The sequence below is a fragment of the Galendromus occidentalis genome, unplaced genomic scaffold (genome assembly GCF_000255335.2).
Source record: "Galendromus occidentalis unplaced genomic scaffold, Mocc_1.1 scf7180000077435, whole genome shotgun sequence".
Classification (NCBI taxonomy): Eukaryota; Metazoa; Arthropoda; class Arachnida; order Mesostigmata; family Phytoseiidae; genus Galendromus; species Galendromus occidentalis.
Window position 1 is genome coordinate 340933 of NW_003805423.1, and position 19369 is coordinate 360301.

At 50.1% G+C, this 19369-nt stretch overlaps 1 protein-coding gene across 1 annotated transcript in view; it reads left to right on the forward strand.

Annotated features, from left to right (window-relative positions):
• milt (trafficking kinesin-binding protein milt) overlaps positions 1 to 19369 on the forward strand; it is a 32539-nt gene that overhangs the window by 4869 nt on the left and 8301 nt on the right. The window contains exon 3 of the mRNA XM_029111349.1: positions 9387 to 9488. The gene's annotated coding sequence lies outside the window, so the exon portion shown is untranslated. The remainder of the gene's footprint in view (positions 1 to 9386; positions 9489 to 19369) is intronic.

The window sequence follows — 19369 nt, forward strand, 5'->3', positions numbered from 1 at the left end:
ATTCCTGAATGGACACCATTTGGCGCCAAATCGTCTCAATTCTCTTCGATTCACGTCGAAAGTGTTCGGTCCCTCCGAGAAATCGTGACCCCTATGCTCAACGAGATGAGACAGAAGGGATGCCTTTGCTTCGTGGAAGAGGTTTTGCGATTTTCGGGAACTGTTTCCCGAAGCTAAGCCATGCCGTGGAGAACTGGAACTGGAAGACCGGAGGCATGGGTCGGGGAGCTTTCCAAGCACTCGGCGCTTCTTCGAGCACTCACTGCTGGCGGCAGTCACGGCAAACAAGGGTCTGGAAGTTGAAACAATGCGTACTATGCAAAATGTGTAAACGTCTACCTTCCATTCATGAGCTTTCCAGCCAACAAACTGCCGCATTGTCGGGCCACAATCGACGTTTATTTGACTGTTGTTGAAATTGTTGATCGATCGACTTACGTAAGCAAACTTAAGAATTCACCGCAATGAAGACGAAACGGCCTAATAAGTGCAGGGGAAAGTTCGTCTGAAGAGCTTCTCGAAATCCGAGGGACAAATAGGGGAAAGACGAGTTCCAGGGACGAATTATTGTTGTGTTTCTTCACGGTCGTCACAACGCGTCTCGCAAGATGAATGCGGCGCGACGCCAACTTAAATGTGACTGTCCCAGAACACGCCCTGCTTATTCGGGTCGTGGCGAAAATGGATTCATATACCGGGAATCTTCGCCAGAGAAGAGAGCTCGCACAAAAAAGTGGCGCCGTTTCCTTTTCACCCCTATCCTTTCTGGGCTTCGACTCAATAGAGGGACAAAAGCTTTGTCCAGCTTCAACATTCCCCGGAAGACTAAAAAGGACTCCGGAAATCGAATTTTGAGGTTGCAGCCTTTCTGAGACGAAGCCCGTCTCCATGCGAGACGAATGCAAGAGACTTCTGGTTTTATCGATCGGCCTCTGTGCAAGGCGATTGGAGAACTCACCTGGCCGAGAACCTCCAGCCGAAGAAGGTTGAGACTCAACCTATGTGCGCTGAGCGTCCGGAAGCAGCAGATTCTCACCGAGAGATGATATCATAGTTGCAATCGGAAATTCGACGCCGCCTTCAAGTTTCCAACAGCATTCATCCCTTGCTGTGACAGATGGAGGAATAGCCGCTGACTCTTGTAGACTAAACTTCCGCTCAATCCACATGTGGAGTCGCATTGGGTACAAACGAATACCTGCTGTTCAGGCTTCGGCGGTGGGGACCCGAAAATACGAAGCGCAGTCGCCGTGACAGTGATCACAAACTGTAACAGCAGTACCGGCAAGTCCGATTGATATCTGAAGTGACTGGTCGTCAGACTGCTCGGACGGTTCACGAACAGGAAGACTAGCTCGCAACGGAATCGGTCACGACGTAGTATTGCAAGACCTCTACGATTTATCTCGATGAGAACCGTACGACGAATATAAATCGGAGCAGTTCTAGGCTGCCCCTTCTTTTTCCTCGCTTGCGGTAAAATTGAAGTATGCTCAAGATCTCGTAGGTCTACCCGATGGAAGCAAAGTTTTCCGTGTGGCGGATTCGAAATCGTGGAATATCTATCCGATTCGAGAATCGACATTTCCATGAAGATGGCTAGGAGAAGACATGCATCTCTCGCGAGGAATACGGGAACATTTCCCCCTCAGGGGAGAAGTCGAAACGGAGCGGCCAGAATGATAGTAATCGCTCCTCGGTAGACTGTTGCTTCAAAGAAACTCAGTGTATTTTCTCATCAGTTTCGCCACAGTTGTTCAATGGAAAAATCGAAAGCTCCAGTGGCTCAGCACCCTTACTGGTCATACATTGTGCTTGGCAGATGCGGTGGGGAGAATCAGTGTTACTGTGATGACAACATTCGTGTCTTGTGATATTTGCCGCTCGACCCTTGAGAAAACTCTCAAAACTACTCTTTAAGCTCAAGCGCGGTCACTGTGCATTTTTTGTCCCTTGTAAGCCGTGAAGGGAAGATATGGCAACCTTCCCACGCGGTTCACCAGCGCGGGCTGAATGATCCGCATATTTCGTTCGATGAAGAGCGACCCGGGACTTTTTTCCCTGATTCCTTCAGTAGTTCAATAATACGGTGGGAACCGGTCCCGGCTCGATCGACCTATCTCCTAGAGCGAGTTCTGCTCGATACCTCGAGTCGAGCACCGCAGAAATTCGTGCTGCGATATAACGTTAATCTCTGGTACCGTTTCCCTCAGGTCGGAAGCTCGGGAAGCATGAGCTCGAAAAATGCTGACCGGACTTGAGTCATGTGATGTTAGTAGGCTTATGTACGTCTCGATCCAGAGTTTCCCCCGGCCGAAAGAATGACACTCGGTTCCCACGTCATTCTCATGCGCAATCGGCGGAAGAGGTTATTGTGCTTCACGTATGACAGCGCAGGATCGAATGACGTTGTCTGGTATTCTCCGTGCTTTCATCTTCATCTTCTGCTGCTGATGGTTTGCCCATCCGCTCGCCTAGATGGTTGTTTTCTGTAGTCCAACAATCGTCCTTGGCTCACGACGAGCTCGATCGATTCTCGCCTACCGCGGGAAATCATCGAATACTCATGGGTTTCGGAACCGACGAAGAATAGAAGAAGTTGTCAACAACTCGCGTCTTGTCGAGCTGTGATCTAATGATGTCAGTATGTCGCGATCTCTGGCTCGCTTCCATTCGCTCATTCGTTTTCGTAAGATTCTTTCGCCGTCGATCCGGGATTCTTTCTGGTCGAATCGATCGTCCCGGAATCCCTCGGGAATCTCGATGAGTCGTAGTCTGACCAGGACTTCATACCATCGTGGAACTCTCTTCTCCATTCTCCATAGCACAAGTTTGCAGAATCAGCTTGGCTCATGGAGCCGGAGCATTGCTGTAAGTCAATTTGATATTCTCGCATTCTTGACTCGTCGAGAACAATGTGTAATAATTTGTCTTCTACACTGCTCTGCATGTCGAAACAGAGAAAGCATCTAAAGAGCGTAAACGGATTTTTTCGGCTCTAAACGAAGCGAAACACAGCCTTCCGGCGGCTCGGTCCATTGAGCCCAGCGGGAGCTTTTTCTGGCTCCGTAGGAAAGTTTTCCTTGTTCGATACAAGCAGCGCCCTCTACTCTGGAACTCTTGAACTTCTCACCAAAACAACAACGGGATGACATTGACCAAAGAGGAGAGATTTGGTCGGTCGGTGAAAGAGTTTGGCGAGGGTCCTACCGGTGGCAAGGGTCCGTCAGCGAGTTCTCAGAAGGCGACGTAGATGGCAGCACTAGTTCGTGTCAGGGTTTTTGGGGGTCAAAACAACATGGCGATGCTCTCCGCGAGGTTCCGCTCACCATTTATCATGGAGTATATGCAGTACGCAATGTAACCTCGACCCGAAAAGAGTACGAGTTCTAGTATGCTTTTTGATCGACCACGCAAGTTCATCGCACAGAGTTTTCTCCGAGCGGACTTTTTGATAAGATCCACCAGAAGTTGGGCGTCGCGGACCTCCGAGGTCATGAGCTCAGAGACATAGCAGTGAATCTGTTTCTTCCGTCCATCAAGTGGTTTCGAGTCTCAGATGAAAAGTCGCATTCAAAAACCATGACCGGTTTTAATCACCCAACCTCTGCTTCCATGCTATGAACACAATATTGAATTCTGTCCTCAAGTGCCGTCCGTCCTTCTACTCGTCGACGGGATGATCGTTTTGATGTTAATCATGTTTCTCCGCGCATTTTGGGATCATTGGTGAGTGTTGCCAGACTTCGTGACACATCACATAGTTATTCGTAGTGGCCGTACCTTCGCGAAAAAGTCGTCGGAGTTTGAGTTCTCTCAATTCGAGAACTCCTACTCGACGAGACGGACCGATCCGCCTAGTTTCTACAGGATACTCTGCTCGTGTTTACATTTGCCGCGCGCCCCGGGACCTTGAAATCGGAATCGCATTCAGAACTTGACGCTCTGGCGTGTCACTCATTACACTCATCAGGCATTTAGTGTTCTCAGTCAGCTCGTCATCCGCGGGCGCAAGCTTGCGGGTAGTCAAGCGTAAACGGCTGCTATAGTTCAAGACCGTATCGATTCGAAGTTTCGGAATGCTGAATGAGTTCTCCATGACGACGTAATCGACACCCTTACTATTCATGTGGATCCATAGAGCTCCAATACTGCCGAGCATTCTATCACATACATAATGTATCAATTTAATTGTCGAGGTACGACTCGAGCACCGAATCGGGACGTCGACCGACCGAAGAAACTCAGGCATCTCTGCGTGCTGACGACGGATGGTAAGAGATGCTCTTCCATGGTTCTTTCTATCCGACATGATGACCCGAGCGCGAGCAATATCGAGCTGGCCGAGGAACGGAACCATTATCCTGTAGAACTAACGACCCGAGCATCCGATTTCATCTCATGTGGAGCTTGCTGAGTCGTTCCGGAGACATGTCCGTGCTTCCGAAAGGTTCTTCGTAGCCATCACGGCTTTTAATATCACATTATACCTAAAAACCCTGACTGAGTGTTTACGTGAGCAGAAAAATACCAAGGGAGGATATTGTTCCGGCTGCGCATGGGAATGCCATGAACTTCTCTCACAGGCACACTATACCCATGGGCTTCGGAAAAATTAGCGTTGGTCGTCCAGTGCACTGATCCACGAGAAGACCTCGCATTCGCTAACGGATCGCAGAACTCTCGTCTACTACGAACGCCTCCGTTCGCCATCCTACATGTCGCTATATTTGTTTCGGATCGATTCGTCGTAAAATCGAAAGCCTGTCCGTCCGTCCGTCCGTCCGTCCGTCCCCCAGCCGTCTGCGCTTGGATGCTCGACGCCAGCGTTCGCAGTGAATAATTACTCGTTGAACATAATTAACAATTACTGACTTTACGCGGTCTTCCTCGGCTTAGAGAAACTGACTCTTTCCTCCGATAAGCGGAGGCAGTTCGCCGATTGTGAATGTGCGCCTCACCCGAATCAATGAAAATCAGCAAGACCGCCGTAGGTATATGATCGGATTCGGCCTAGAGCTAGCTGGGAGTCGCTGGCGACATTTGGTTCCGCAGCAGCCTCCTCGACCGGAGCTTTTCTGTTGTGTTATGAGGAGCTATGAAGAGTCGTTGCGGCGCAAGAGATCTGACCAATAAGCGATGGTAACAATTGTCGAGCGATGTCGACCGCAATTGGCCGGTTCGCCGCGATGACTCCACATCCACCCATGGCTCAGCGTGGGTAGAGTAAGGTCGGAGCATCCTGGTCGTACCGGAGAGAAAGTGAAACGTCGCTGACCCGTCGATTATCGCAGATCCCAAACGTCCGAAATCCTGCTCGGGGTTCGCACGCGATTTTGTACCATACGCTCAAGTTGTTGAAGCAGTAGCTGCTCAGTGGAACCCAAGCAGCACCCTGGCGTCGATTCCAGGTCGGTGAACCGTCTGAAGTTCCGAAGTCGAGTCTCGTTAGTACTCACGACTCGCTTTGTAGCCTAGTTGTAGGTCTCCTGAGGGAGAACTGCTAAATTTGACTTCCATGCGATGGAGTGGCGGGTTGTTGGCAGACCGAATCGAGGTTGAAGTGGCGTGCGACCTTCATGGAGTTCCATTTTGTAATCGGAGGACATGCCGTGCAACGTAACACCGGGACTTCCCTTACTAACCTAGCTACCAACCAACCTACGGGCGTGCGTTTTCTAGGAACTCTTCCCCGATGAAAATTTTCCACGCAGTATGCTTCGGGAAATAGACGATTCTCAAAGTCTCGATACAGCCATTTCTAATGAGCTGATTCTAGTCAAGGTCTCGGCGTGGCGACGGCAGCGTGCGTGATCGCCTTTCGCTCCTTCACGGGCGAGGCCGTCGAGTGTCCACGTTGAGCCAGTTCTCAATGCGGCCTGTTCCGCTCCTCATGGTCACCTCTTGCTGGGTATCCGTATCCCGAGGTAGCGCCGTAAAACGATGACTGACAAGTGCTGTGAATAATTCCTCCGTGCCCACCCCAAGTGCCTCGGACTCCGGACGAGTCCGAGCTTGTCGACGTTTCCGAGGGAAAAGTGCATTCAGAATACCCTCGGCTCGGCGGACAGTCTGTCTCTACGTCCGGCTCCATTCGGACGAGCCGGCCCGCCGATACGAATCCTGCTGAGCGAGCATCCATCGATGACAATCCGTTATCTATTCAAAAGAAATGTGAAGCGAAGCATGATGATAGCGAAGATCGCAGCCGACCGAGAACTTGGCAGCTCTGTTTCCCCAATCACGGAATCCAGTGCTCTACGCCGGGATTGTTTACCTCGTTCCTGGGAGGTTCTTCCAGACCAGAGATGAGTCGTTGCCGTCGCCCGGAGAGGGAGATGCTCTCTGGAAACTGCAGACTCCATATCCCTCTCTTTTCCGCTTCCTGCGTGTCGTCGGTTACCACTGTCCGGTGCTCACCGCAGCCAAATAATGTTATTCGCGATTCTCTTGAACCCACGGCTGAGATACACGAACTATTCTCGTATTCTTGTGAGTCGTGAGTTTGCGCTAACCAATGTTGTCAAAACGGACGCTCTTCCGCGGATTCTCTGAATGGCCGACCACGTCGAAATCGAGGAGCCTCCGTATACGGAGGTAGGATGGGAAGTAGTCTACATCCACGAGCCCGCAGCCGTTCGAAGAAGCCGTAAGTTTGTACCATAGACGTACCGAGCGGGTAATTTGACAACGAAACGGGTGGGTACGAATGACATATACCCGGCGCTGTGCTGTTCTGTGATATGAAAATAGACGTCAAGGTAGATGTGATCGCAAAAATGGTCACGAGGGAGGAGTTGTGATTCGATCGGACAGCCAAGCTGAGCCAACGCTATCATGATCACGGTAGCCTTCTACGCAGATTCGGGTTCGGCAAGCGTAGAGCTCAAGTCTCGGGGAGAACGATTCGATGCGAATACCTAAAGGATCAGATCTTTCGATGTCGAGATTTGAGAAAGAAACCAGAGAGATAGGAACGCTTTCGCTCGTCAGCAGTTGAGTTGACCGCGTGGCCTAGTCGTCTTGAGGAGCGCCGGGGCTTGCCATCTTCACCCCGTTTAACTGAGAATTAGAGACATACGTATTAACGATTGTCGAGTCGCTGCAAACGAACTTGACCTCGGAAGCCACATCGGACCCTCCCTTGTTGAGCGTTGTCCGTTTCGGGGGTAGAGGTCCAGTGAAAGTGGCCAATTAGAATTTCCTTTCATTTGTCCGTGTACATCAGAAGCTACGCCACAGAAGACCCACCTTGCACTGGCCGCCATGGCCTGGTCGTCCCTAGTGTAGTGTGTGAAATCCGTGTCCTGTTTTCGCTGACGACAATTGTTCCCCCGCAGCGAGAATGGCTGAATGCACCGTCGACGTCAGATTGATTCTTGACGCGGGATAACGATACACGGGGTACGAGCGTTCACGCTTATCAGGCACATTGGGTGGCGAGAGCCGATGCGAATTTTCTGCCAACATCGTGAGAACCTAGCCGCGAACCATTGGTGATCGCTCTTCGTTTGTTTGGATTTCCTCATCTGTTAAGACGGAGGTATTTTCATGACTAATTATCCGGAATCTTTCTGCTAAATGTGAAGGGCTGTACTGGACTCATGGATGCCTGAGTTCGGAGAATGAAATTTCTTAGAGATAATTCAAGAACCGTGCACCGTGACCACGCCGGAATAAGAATGATTTGTTTTCCTCGCAAATATTCCCCCTTCACGGCTCGTTTTCTGGCTTTTCATCGGGTGACCTTTACGAATCCATTATATGCACTGTGCATTTCTCGGATCGTGCATCGATTTTTTCGTGAGAACATTTCATGACGTTCCTCCGAGCCATATATAGATGCTTGATCGATACAAGAGCCGCGGTGGCCATTCCTGTCATTTTTCAGAAATTCCCCACGTTGAACTTCCGACGAAGGGCTCATGTTCTATCCGCCGACGTCTCCATTTGTTGACTATATATCCCGACTCGAGTTTGTCATTGACCGAGCAGTCGTGTCAGTCCAGATTTCAAAGCCGGAGAAGAGTCTTCCTACGCTTCCTGCCATTACCTTCCACCCATTTTCCCTCGGGTCGCTCAATTCGATTCGGGATCGATCTGTGGGGTGCTCGAAATAATCACAGGGTTATTAAAATCATTCTTCCATCGGCCATTGTCATCAGGAGAAGCCTCACCCGAATTGGTTCGGAGTTCACGTCCGGTCCACAGCCGATTCCGTGGTACAGTCGTGCGCGCGAACGATCGAATTGAAACGTTCGATGATCAATTCGTAACTACTGCTTATTGCTCATGACGACAGCGCTCGGCCTCGAGGAAATCGAAGAAGACAATGACGCATTAAATCGAGCAGCTCACGAGCCCGGCCCGCTACCCTTCCCGAACATTTTAGTTTGATACACTTGGAGGAGATGAACTCGTTGAATGAATCCGGAAACAGAGGCTCAATGCTCGTTCTTGACCCCTACATGAGATGTCGCTGGCCGAAGGAGCAACGCGACGACGTAAACGACGACACGTTTCACGCTATTTCATTGACTCGGTCGTTGTCGATTCACAGTCGGCACTTGCTCGTCGTTCTGCCGCTCTTCAAGCTGAATTCGTGTGTTCGTAACCCGGCGACCGCTGTTTTTAATTCTGTTGGCAGCAGTCGTCCAAAGGAATGGTTCGAGTTTCTGCCCGATCGATCGAATCTCCATCGGGTCAACTTAATGAATTTTCTATCGGTCGGCTCAAGCCGCGCAAGACTATTCGTACTTCGGTTTCCCTGAAATGGGGCATAAGAACCAGCAATTAGCGGATTGCTGTCCGACGAATACAAGATAACGAGCGCTTTCATACCGCACAAGAATCGCTCCAGTTCACGATGGCGAGCCACACCGGTGAACAGCGTTATGACGCGGAACTTGGTCGAATATTCGAAGCACTGGAACAAAGAGAAAATGAAGAATCCGTTGAGGCGTCATGCGCTCGGACATGGCGGGGCTCGCGTCCGACCGGTAGACAAACAATGAGCTCGCAACTCTGAATCAGACCCTTGTGAAGCGTCTCAGTTCAATCTTCATCACCTGCCCGCTCAACGAGACAGTTTTGAGGGCTTTCCCCGGCCGCGTGCCTCCACCGGCTGGGATCGCATGGTGTTTACAATTATTAGAAGATTCTTTGTTTGAACGGACGGGAAAATGGAAGAAAAAAATCGATTGATGAGATATATTCATAAGTCTCAGACCCAAAAGTATTCCGCGGAAAACAATGGCCAGACTTGTTTATCCCGGCGACCGTCGCTCTGATAATCGGAGGCTTTTTTGAGCATCGGAGCGATGGTTTATCGGGATTCCGATCGAAATCTCTTTCTATTTCAATTTCTCACCGTTCTTCTCTTCCAGGATACGACAACGCCGATTGGGTGATCAACGCCCCATTGCTCCCCCCAGACGAGCCCATCGACCTCGCTCCTGAACTCATTGAGGAAACGCTCAACTATTTTAGTGAGTATAAGATTCAAGTCGATGAGCGATTCCGCTTGTAGGTTACCGATTCAGTGGCTGGTTCCTCAGTCATGAGAGTTGTGGCCCCGCACATGTCTTGATCCGAGTCGGGATGGCCGACCTTTGAATTGAAGCGTCAGAGCACAAATCAGACGCGCTATTGACATGTGATTGGTGGTTGCACCTCGATCTTCGACGGAATAGAATTCGTAGGGTGCCCGACTGATTGATGGATTTGTAGACCTTATTCGAATAATCGCTATGATTTTTCGCGCGTTTCAAAGAGTTGATCGCGATTGCTGGGGTCGACGAATTGAATTCAACCGAAGTATGAATCGCTTGAACAAATCGTTCTCGGGTTCTTGCGTTCTGTCGCCTGGTCAAAGTGCTGCGGATTCGAATTGTATCTAATGACACCACATCATCTCCGACGATCGATAAACGCGGAGTGCTATTTCAGCCACCGTAATTCGACGTTTCGGTACTGCAATTATAATTATTGCACTCAAGTATGAGCCGATGACTCGGGAGGGACGGCCAGAACAGTCGACAGCGAGGAATTCGCAAAAGGCGTTGAGAAAGTCCGGAAATAGAAATCACGAGTCTTTGTCTCGGGGAACATACGACTACGCTCTCTTTCCATGGAGCTGTACTGGATAGTGAGGGACCGCTATCAGTCAGAAGGGTTGCGGACCCTAAGGGTCTCATCCATTCTCCGTCTCGCGATCTCCGAATTTAAGCTTGCCGCTCCCATTTGTTATGTGAATTTTGTTCACTGATATTGCGTGCATTGTCTCTGGAGCCTCCAGCTTTCGGCTCCAGTGCAGTATACGTCAGTTGCTAACGGACCACTGCAGCCTGGTCGCGGTAATTTGATACGTATGCAAGACGGAAAAGAATAGAATAAATAAACGACACGGCTCACGCTGGTGTGTATTTCCAACTTGCATCACGCGGCGGAGTTCTTTTGTGTTACGGAGCTTTTGTTTGGATTTTCGTGACCAGACTAAACTTTCGATGACAGTTGTCGACTTGAACCGATTCTCAGTGACGATCCGGCCCTCATCGGACGATCCGGCTTTACTCTCACCGTCCTACGATTGAGGGATTAGGTTTTCTCGAATCTTCGGGGCGGAGCTCCAGATTGATTTACACGTTAGGGCAAAGGACCCAGTAGTTCAGCGACGCCGAAGGTCCGAGAGGTAGAGCCGTCGGCGGGCTTAAAAGCCGGATTCAGCTGAATTCGACCGGTCTCATGTTTGAATGGACGCTCACCCGTGGTAGAGACTAATTCATATTGAATACCTCGACGGATGCAGCCGAGGAAGGCGAGTGACTGGCTGAATGGATGAACCAACGACTGACTGAGTGGCAGCTTTGCAATCTGACCACCCAGACAAAATGATCTTCAAAGTGAACACACCCAATAAATTGATCTTGATGGAGAGGCGTCGCTTGTTCGCATTTGGAAGCGTTTGATCCATTTCATCATCGAATAAGAATGGATCCAGACGTGTTTGGTCGGAATCTCCTATTCCCAGATGGAACAATTCGGTATTCTTCTCCCATTCAAGGGCCAATCATAAACGACGCAATCTTCGGGAAGTATTCCCCTAGGACGTGTGAATTCTTCTTTGAACAAATTTGTAACCTGAGCTTAACTTAGAATGCCAAGAAAAATGGAACGCGATCCTACGAGCAGCATCCCCGTGTGGACACGTGAAAGTGTGACAAAACCGATTCGGTACGACCGTAGCTTCATTTCACTTTTCGGAAATGGCAGAGGTCAACAAGAAATGTTTGCTAATGAAACAATAGTTTGCCAAGCTGACGCTAGAATAAAATGTAACATTTCTCCTAATGAATTACAAATAACACTATCTCACTGTGGAGAGCCGGGCATTGTTGCGAACACTGACGGTGCAAGTTCTCACACTGCTTCGAGTGAAACCCGTTGTGGCGCTTGGTTTCGAAGCTTCCAATTATGAACCTCCGAAGATGCTTCCAGCGGAAAATATCTCGGCGGTCGAGGATCTTTACCCGACACACAAGGATCTCTACGCCGGGATTCGACAGACTCCACGAGCACCTTTTCCGCGGGCTCGCGAACAACCTTGCGGTGTCAGATTCGTTTTGAACACAGCTTCTGTATTGTGGTCCTGTTCGTGTACGCTCACCGTGCTTGTGTCATCGCGAGCCAGCGCTAGACGCGTCGCCAACGAACGCGCCGAGGGTCAGCGTACAACAGCTCAAGTCAATTCACTAGTGGGGTTGCTTCGGTTCAGGCTAATGGTGATGCGATCAGGAGCAAACTCATTGTTGTTGAAGAAATGATGTTCGCGTTCTATACGGAAGTAGCTGGTTTGCTATGCGATGTTTCTCGGGTGATGCTTTGTCTTCTCAAATCATGCATTTCAAATGCACCCCTCGTGCCCCTTTGACGCTTACTTTGTACGTTCAGAGCAAGCATCGCATGAGACTTCGACGAACGAAGTGCCTTCCCACGATAACGGCAGGCTCCCGCCTCTGTCTCCAATTATTGCTCCAGCTTTCACTGGAGAATGGAAGCCCGAACCTTCCCTCGATTAAGCCGCTGCCGGTCACTGACGACTCGAGTCGCGACCGTACGAAATTCACTGTAGCACAATACTCCCGCAGCGATGAGATTCTCGATGCGACATACCACCGACGAGAAACGCAAAACAAAGAAGTGGTTCGCTCTTCGATGCGATATTGAAGGATCAGCAATAAATCTATCGCTTTGCGGCTAGGGCGCGGTTCCTTTAAATGGTGCCGTAAGTGGTGCTCGCTCGCTCCGCCAGCATTTCAGTCAACAATCATCATCAGATCGAATCGTGTTTGCACGCCGCGAGGCTTGAGCAACGAGCCTAGGCAAAATCGCGGCTCAATCAAGAATATTTCGGTCGTCCATCGCACCTCACGTGGAAATACAATGACGAATCAGAATCGATATCGTGGTCAATGAGGACCAGAGCTCGCCAGACAAAGCAATGGTCCGAGCGATTCGCCCCGATGACAGCGAGTTCACAAGTTTGCTCGTTCCATGTCCATTTCGTCGTCAGCGTCGAAAATAATACCTCCATCATCCGCACAGAATCTCTCGGTCCCATCTTCATCCGCTCATGATGAGTGAGGTTGAAGTGCGCAGTCGCTTACTAGGGGGAAGAGAGGAACGAAGTTGTGTGGTCCCGGTTTTCATTGTCCTGAGGCCGCCGACATCAAGTCCAGTCGGCTTTCACAATATTCGCTGCGTGTTTTGTTCTAATGTTACATGTGTCTCAGGTGTTGTCTTTTGACGGTATAGTACGTTTTCCTTCTCATATCAGTCGATCCCAGTGCGGAAGAAATCGCTTCGATGTGGAAGCTAGTCAGTCAGTCTGTCGACACGATCATCCGCCATAAACCCAGGTCGACTAAAGATCACAGATCGAACGACAATCGAATGATCATCACAGCGTTCATCGGAGTCAGACGGTTCTGCTCTTGGCCCACCGAGCGGGCAGCTGGACTGATGCTCAGCTGTAGGAAATCAATAAATGTCCCATGTGATCGACAGCGAGGTAGGCGTCGGAGGAAGAATTATGCTGTGCTAAGCGCAGCTTCCGAGACAGCCACAATTCACCGTAGCCCGGGGACGAAAATAAAAGCAAAACAACGGCAAGCTATGGTGGCGGGAAATTGGAGGAAGAAGAAGATAAGATACGGAACCGAGCGATGGTCGGTGTGGCGGTATATCAAAGCGTTCTATGGAGTTGTGGAGGGAGGGATCGGCAGCGCGAGGAGTTTTCGTTCGAGGATCTCTCGTTTTCCCGGAGCCGCCCTCATTGATAGGAAAGGAGCCGCGTTCTCTGGTGACTTGCGGGGAATTGGGGAGCTTACTCCCCATGGAGATGCGTTTGCTCCGTCGGAAACTCCGCGCTATGCTTCGCTCAAGTAGAAGTACTCGCGACAGATCGTCACCCCCCGTCGAGAGTAATGATAGAAGGTCAGTCGAGATCTCTAGGCGGAGACTGGCAGGACGATCGTCAGACTCAGCGAGTGAAGCATTCCAAATGCAGGCCCGTCCGTTAGTTTTCTGACACGTACAGGCTGTTTGCTCCCGCAGATCACCCACTCTTTGTTGGATGTCGCCGGCGAGGTTGACCAGTTACTTGCGATGTAGTGTCAATTTTTCTGGTTGAACCTTCGCTCGAGGTATCCAATTGCGCGAATCGGAAGTGCTTCACACGGAGGACACTTTTCGAAGGAGAAGAATTGTCTGCAAGGGTTGAGCGGCAACTAATTCCTCGCTGAAGGAATTTGGAGGATATTTGGCCACGCCCCCAACGCAATGAAAGTACTGCTTCTAGGTTATGAGGAGGGCTTTGTTGCCAGCAATTTCGTAAGATGAGCTGCGCGGCTCGTTTCGGAATCCCTTCCAACCTCGACCAATTGAGCGTAACAATCAGCACTGGTCGCTCGGGCAAAACAGCCTGGTTGCCAGATTGACACTTCGCACCGCTTGATCAATCGACGTACCGTATTTTGTTTTGATAATTAAAGTATTTCGGTGCAGTGTCACAAGCGATTGCCTCAAAGCCGTGGTACGAATTCGAAACTTGAGTATCTCCTCCCCATTGTTCTTTCCCCCCCCCTTCCCGCCGATCCGTGGGTATAGGGGGCCGTGGGGATTAGTATCTTACTAGATTAATTGGTGCGAGAGCCACCGAGATTTTAGTGTCATTGGGCTGGTCATCGGGGTAAGACTTGCCCGTCAGCAACTTTTTTCCTCAACGAAGCCGCCCCCTGCGATTTTGGAAACAATCGAGTCAAGCTGCCTCGACGACAGTTGCCTACAGACATCAAATATGTATAAGCGTCACGGCAACGACACGTATGATTATCACATTACATAATGCCTTATGTTCCCCGGATGCTTGTTTTCTAGCAAGCTAGTCTGTTTTCTCAACCGCCCCGATTGTTGGCTGGGCATATCTTCACTGACGATGGGTAGATTCAACATTCATCACTTTGCGCGTGTATGTGTGCTCGGCGAGGAACGCCTTCTCGTCGATGAAGCCATCGCTACATCTATTTATTACAGATGATCTATTTGCTGCGTTCCGGCATGAAGTTTGCTTTTTGAGCTCCAAAATGACAATAATAACAATGATGATGATGTCGCCCACGGTGGCGCTGATGACTTGATGTGACCGCTTGGCGTGTGTCCTCCTTCGTCTTGACGAATTTTGCCCCCGGCCGGCCGGTCGACCGACCGACCGTCATTGATGTCGTCAGTGTGTCGATAGTGTTTCGTAGCAAGCAGATGTTTTGCGTTGTTTCTCGCTCCTCGGACGAAGAGAAGATGCCGCTTCTGCCGTCGAGTCGGGTCACTCGAGTCATAGGCTTTCGCCTGAGAGTTCCGAGGAAAAATTCCGCCGAATTTATATGAGTTTCGTCAGCAGCTGAGCTGACTCCCCACAGCACCGCGGTTAGCGTCTCTTCTTTGCTTCTATTTTTCCTATTAGTATTTGTCGTGTGAATTCGGAGAGAAAGACTAGCGACCGCTTGACTAGTTGGCTAGGAAGAAGCCTCAATCAAGCCATTTCCGTGGAAAAGGGCGATGGGACAATCGTGACGGGAGCGCGATGAAGTGGGAAGCTGATTGAGTGATGAGGCTGCAGATTCTGTGAGAATCCGTTTATTGGTGATGTCGACGCTTTTCGATTAGCGCATATCCCACGCGTGGCATTGGGAAAAAAACGTACCGATACATTCGTTTCGCTGGGAGGTCTTTGTAACGAACTCGAGACGGAAAAAATGAAATTATCTCCCAAGAATAGAATCTATTGAATAGGGAGTGGGAGGCTCATCCATTGGAAACCACTAGACTGTCGAGTGGCTGCAGAGTCATTCTTGAGGCTCCCGGAAGAACTCGGAAGCGTAGACATTTCGTCTTCTCTTCCTCTCTCTCGGATGGAGATACGAATACAACTACCCATGCGTGGTCGCGCACCGGCTTCTATTGCGGAACGTTATTAAGTTTCACGGCGAAGCCAGCAGGTGGTGTATTACGAATAGGGAAAGCATCTGCTGTTTTGTAGCTCCACCGGTGAATCGAGACTCTCTTCTCTGAAAACCGATCGCCAGTCGATACTCATCGTCATCTCTTCTCGGTGTACACTTTATGGCGCGTGCTTGTGGACGTGCGCAGCGACCGCTCGTGTGGTCTTCTTGAACCCGTTGCATGCCTTTAATGATGTAAGCTCGGAGGAATAGGCGTAGAATTTTGTTACAAAGAAGAAAACGCGGCTAGGAGAGGAAATGGAGACGAAAAAGAAAACAATAATAACGGTCACCGAAGGATAGCGAGATTCCCAAGCGTGTACGGTGAAGCATTGATCGTGATAACTGCAATTTCTGTCGCATCGAATCCGTGGGTCGTGGCGGGCTTTCGCTTTTCTGACGCCATTTCGTTCACGTAATTAATTCCATGTGTTTTGGTTTCCCGGTCCGTATGCTGGATCAGGAATCTTCTGAACGAGAATAACTCGAGTCGTAAATGCGACTCACGGCGACGTCTGCTCATGCTCTGCTGAATTGATGCTCCCCCTTCGGTTGTTCAGTGCATTGTACGCAAATCACAAATCGCCGGAGACCCATGTGATATGCGATGAACTTCCAATCGTATTCGCATTCATGAGAGCACGAATCAGGCCGAATCTATGTAGATCAGCGGCCCTTAAAGAATTTCGCAGAGTCGAGTCCAGGTTCAAGCGACAGGTTGTCACGTTTCAGCTGACCAGACGAAACGAAAGCGCTAGCTTGAAAAAGGGGGCGATTTTATTTGTGAGGAAGTCCTCTTTGAAGTGACATGTGGGAAGAATACCCAAATGAGGTTGTCTTTAACAAGGTTCATCAAGGTGGGTGGTCGAAACTTCCGACATTTGCTCGGCTTGCGTACCACCCTGCCTACATGTCGCTCCGGACACGCACAAAAGCTGAGCAGATGAAACGCTTGGGACTCGACTCGAAACCAGATTGACTTACGCGGTCTGGAACCCTGGGAAGGATTCTCAGGTTCCCGTTCGGAATCATGCGGGACGGAAGAGCTTACCTAATTCCTTCACTAGAGAAGGGTTCGTCGCGATTTCCGCACATTCAGGGAGGAGAATCCAAGAACGCTCGGGGGTTCAAGTCGGTCCGTGGTCTTCCTGATCGCGCAAAAGAATGTCATGCGAACTTCGAAGCCCCTGTTGAGCGAGCGAGTTCCTCTGCACCGATGCGTTTAGCGGTCTTCGCTAAGGTGTATCTCTGTCTCAAATGTCAAGGGTAGAAGGGCTAGGGACCGTGATCGTGAATTTGGAGCCATGTTTGCAATCGTGCCCATTTGCTCTGGTCACTCTCGCAGACTTTGGGAGTGTTTTCGGCCGTTGCCATGCCGCAGCCCGTAACGGTGGTCCGCGCGACCGGGTGAGGGATCCCTTGCCAATGGCAGGATTCGCGCGGAAAGTATGAGCGACGAATGGAAGTTCGTCAGAGCGCAGTCTCATGTGGACCCTTGTGGTGGTGATGCTGTGTGCGTCGGGGGGCGACCCCCACTGCGACTGTGCGGTGTTTGACGCGTGATTTCGATGCAGAGCAAGACCACAGGGAGCATCTGTGAAGGAACAGCATTTTAGTGCTTCATTCGACTTCTCCAATGTTGGTAATTGTATTCCGCGGAGTCGAAGTCCGAAATTCCGACAACACTGAGTTAGTTCGCGTGATAGGACCACCGCTCTCCAAGATGTAGTTCGGTAGCACCGAAAGGTAACGGAGGAGCGGACGTGGAACAGAGAATCTCTGGTCAGTGCGAGCACTCAGAACAGAACTACCGAAGCATGAGCATGGAGGAAAAAGTATGTGAAGACATCAATGAGTTGACCGAGGTCGCCTTCGCAAGAATTCGCAAAAAGGATATTTTAGCTGTGCAGTGCCCGGACTTGGTGGACTTCTTCCGAGATGGTGTCTGTGACAAGTGTAAGTAAGCACTCGGAAGATCTGATAGCGTAGCTTTTGGCTGCGATGAACGTTTAAGTGGTCTGTCTCTTTTTTCTGCGAATCAGCCGCTGTGAAACCACGGCTCGTTGCTTCTGGCAAGGCAACTACGAGAGCTTGTTTGCTTTCTCTTCGCATTCTTCGCTGTGTTATCAAATACTCCATACCAAAGGCCGAGCGATTTCCCCAAAAACAGAAGTCTCCATTGTGGGTGTTGAACAAGCGCTCAGCGGAATCGGAGTCGAAGGACTGTGATGAGAAGGAGGTAAAAACTCCTGCGGCTTCTCTCTATCCGTCACAGAAACCTTCTTGAAGAGTTGCTGTCATCGCTCGCTGGTCGAGACCGCGTCTCTGCCCGGAACGCTTATCGAAGACCCATGATCTTCGACGAGATGGAGAAGCCCTTCATTTTCCGGAATTATACTCGAGTGGCTTTCTCGAGTGGATTTCTATTCGGGTCCTCTGTTTCCCTCGGACAATCCGCTTTTCGTTCGGCCGAAGCGGATACCGATGGCGAGGCAAGTGGAATTCTTGAAGTTTGCTCGATCTCGTCGATCTATGTTGAGGAAACCATGGAAATCCGCGAGGCGCATCGCTGGAGAGGAAGAATTCGAATAGACTCTTTCTAGCTATCTCGATCATGCTGGCTGCTCGATTCATTCAGGACAAAGTTTGTTTTGTCGTTGGTTGTCAAGCCCACGCGCCCGTTCGCTCAGCAGTAGTTCATTCCCTTCGATAGGGGATGGATTCTTCTGTAACTCCGTTTACAGAGCTGCAGCCGATGGTGCGTGAAACCGGTGTTCAAGAGGCGGGAGCGGTGACGGGACGCTGTGTTACGCAGTAACATTTTCTCGCTCAACTCGAAAGCTAGGATTCGGAAGAATACTGAGTTTCTCTGCTCCGCACCATGAGTCCCAGTCTACCACATCCTACCTCTCCTAATTGGGACATTGATTGTCGCTGCGGCTGATGAGACTTTAGATGGACTTAGGTAATTCATATGGGGAAACTATCCGCGGACAAGTTTCCGACACAGCTCAGGTATGACGAATTACGCTGGAATCGGCGCACGTCTTCTGTCCGTCCGAGAATTTGGCAGGGACAGACGGAAAAACGAAATCGAGTCTCTTGCTCGCGGTAGAGCCGCCGGCGTAACCTGGAAGATAAACATCATCAACTTTTTGTTTCGGAGGAAATGCTCAAGTTTTTCAAAAAAAAATCACGCTGATAAAAGGCGCAGCAGGGGCGTGCTCACATCTAGCGGTTTGCGTATCGCTAACTTGTGTCCCAAATACGTGAGGTAGATTTCTGCCGATCGGCGGTTTTTTTTCGTCAGGGAGTCAAGGTGAATAGTGAACTACAGTAGATTCGTACCTCGAAGTCGCTTCAGTAACTTTTCTCAAATATTGTTCCTCGTAGACACATCCATGGTCACTTAGCGTGGGAAAGCGTATCGGAGTCCGGATCCAGAACTTCTTGAAGGTTTCGGATATATTCCATACGTACAATTTTGCGAAGACAGACTCATAGATAGCTGAGTTCAAAGCTTTATCCGCAATCAGGACTCAGAAGATTTATAATCTGCGTCCCTTGAACGTTGACTACTCGTGGGAGTAATGTACGGGCACGACATAATCGTGCGAACGGGACGATAAGTAAAGCTGTTGCTTCGGCGGTCGAATCTCATCGCTTAGGTATAAGAAATCTCGGTGTATATGACAGCGCACGGCAAGAAACCGGCGTTTGCGAAACCTGTTTTCCCGAAGCGTTGGGCGACACGTCAACTCTGGCTCGTGCTTTGATTTCGACCAACAATCAAATTCTCCTCTTGTCGAGACGCT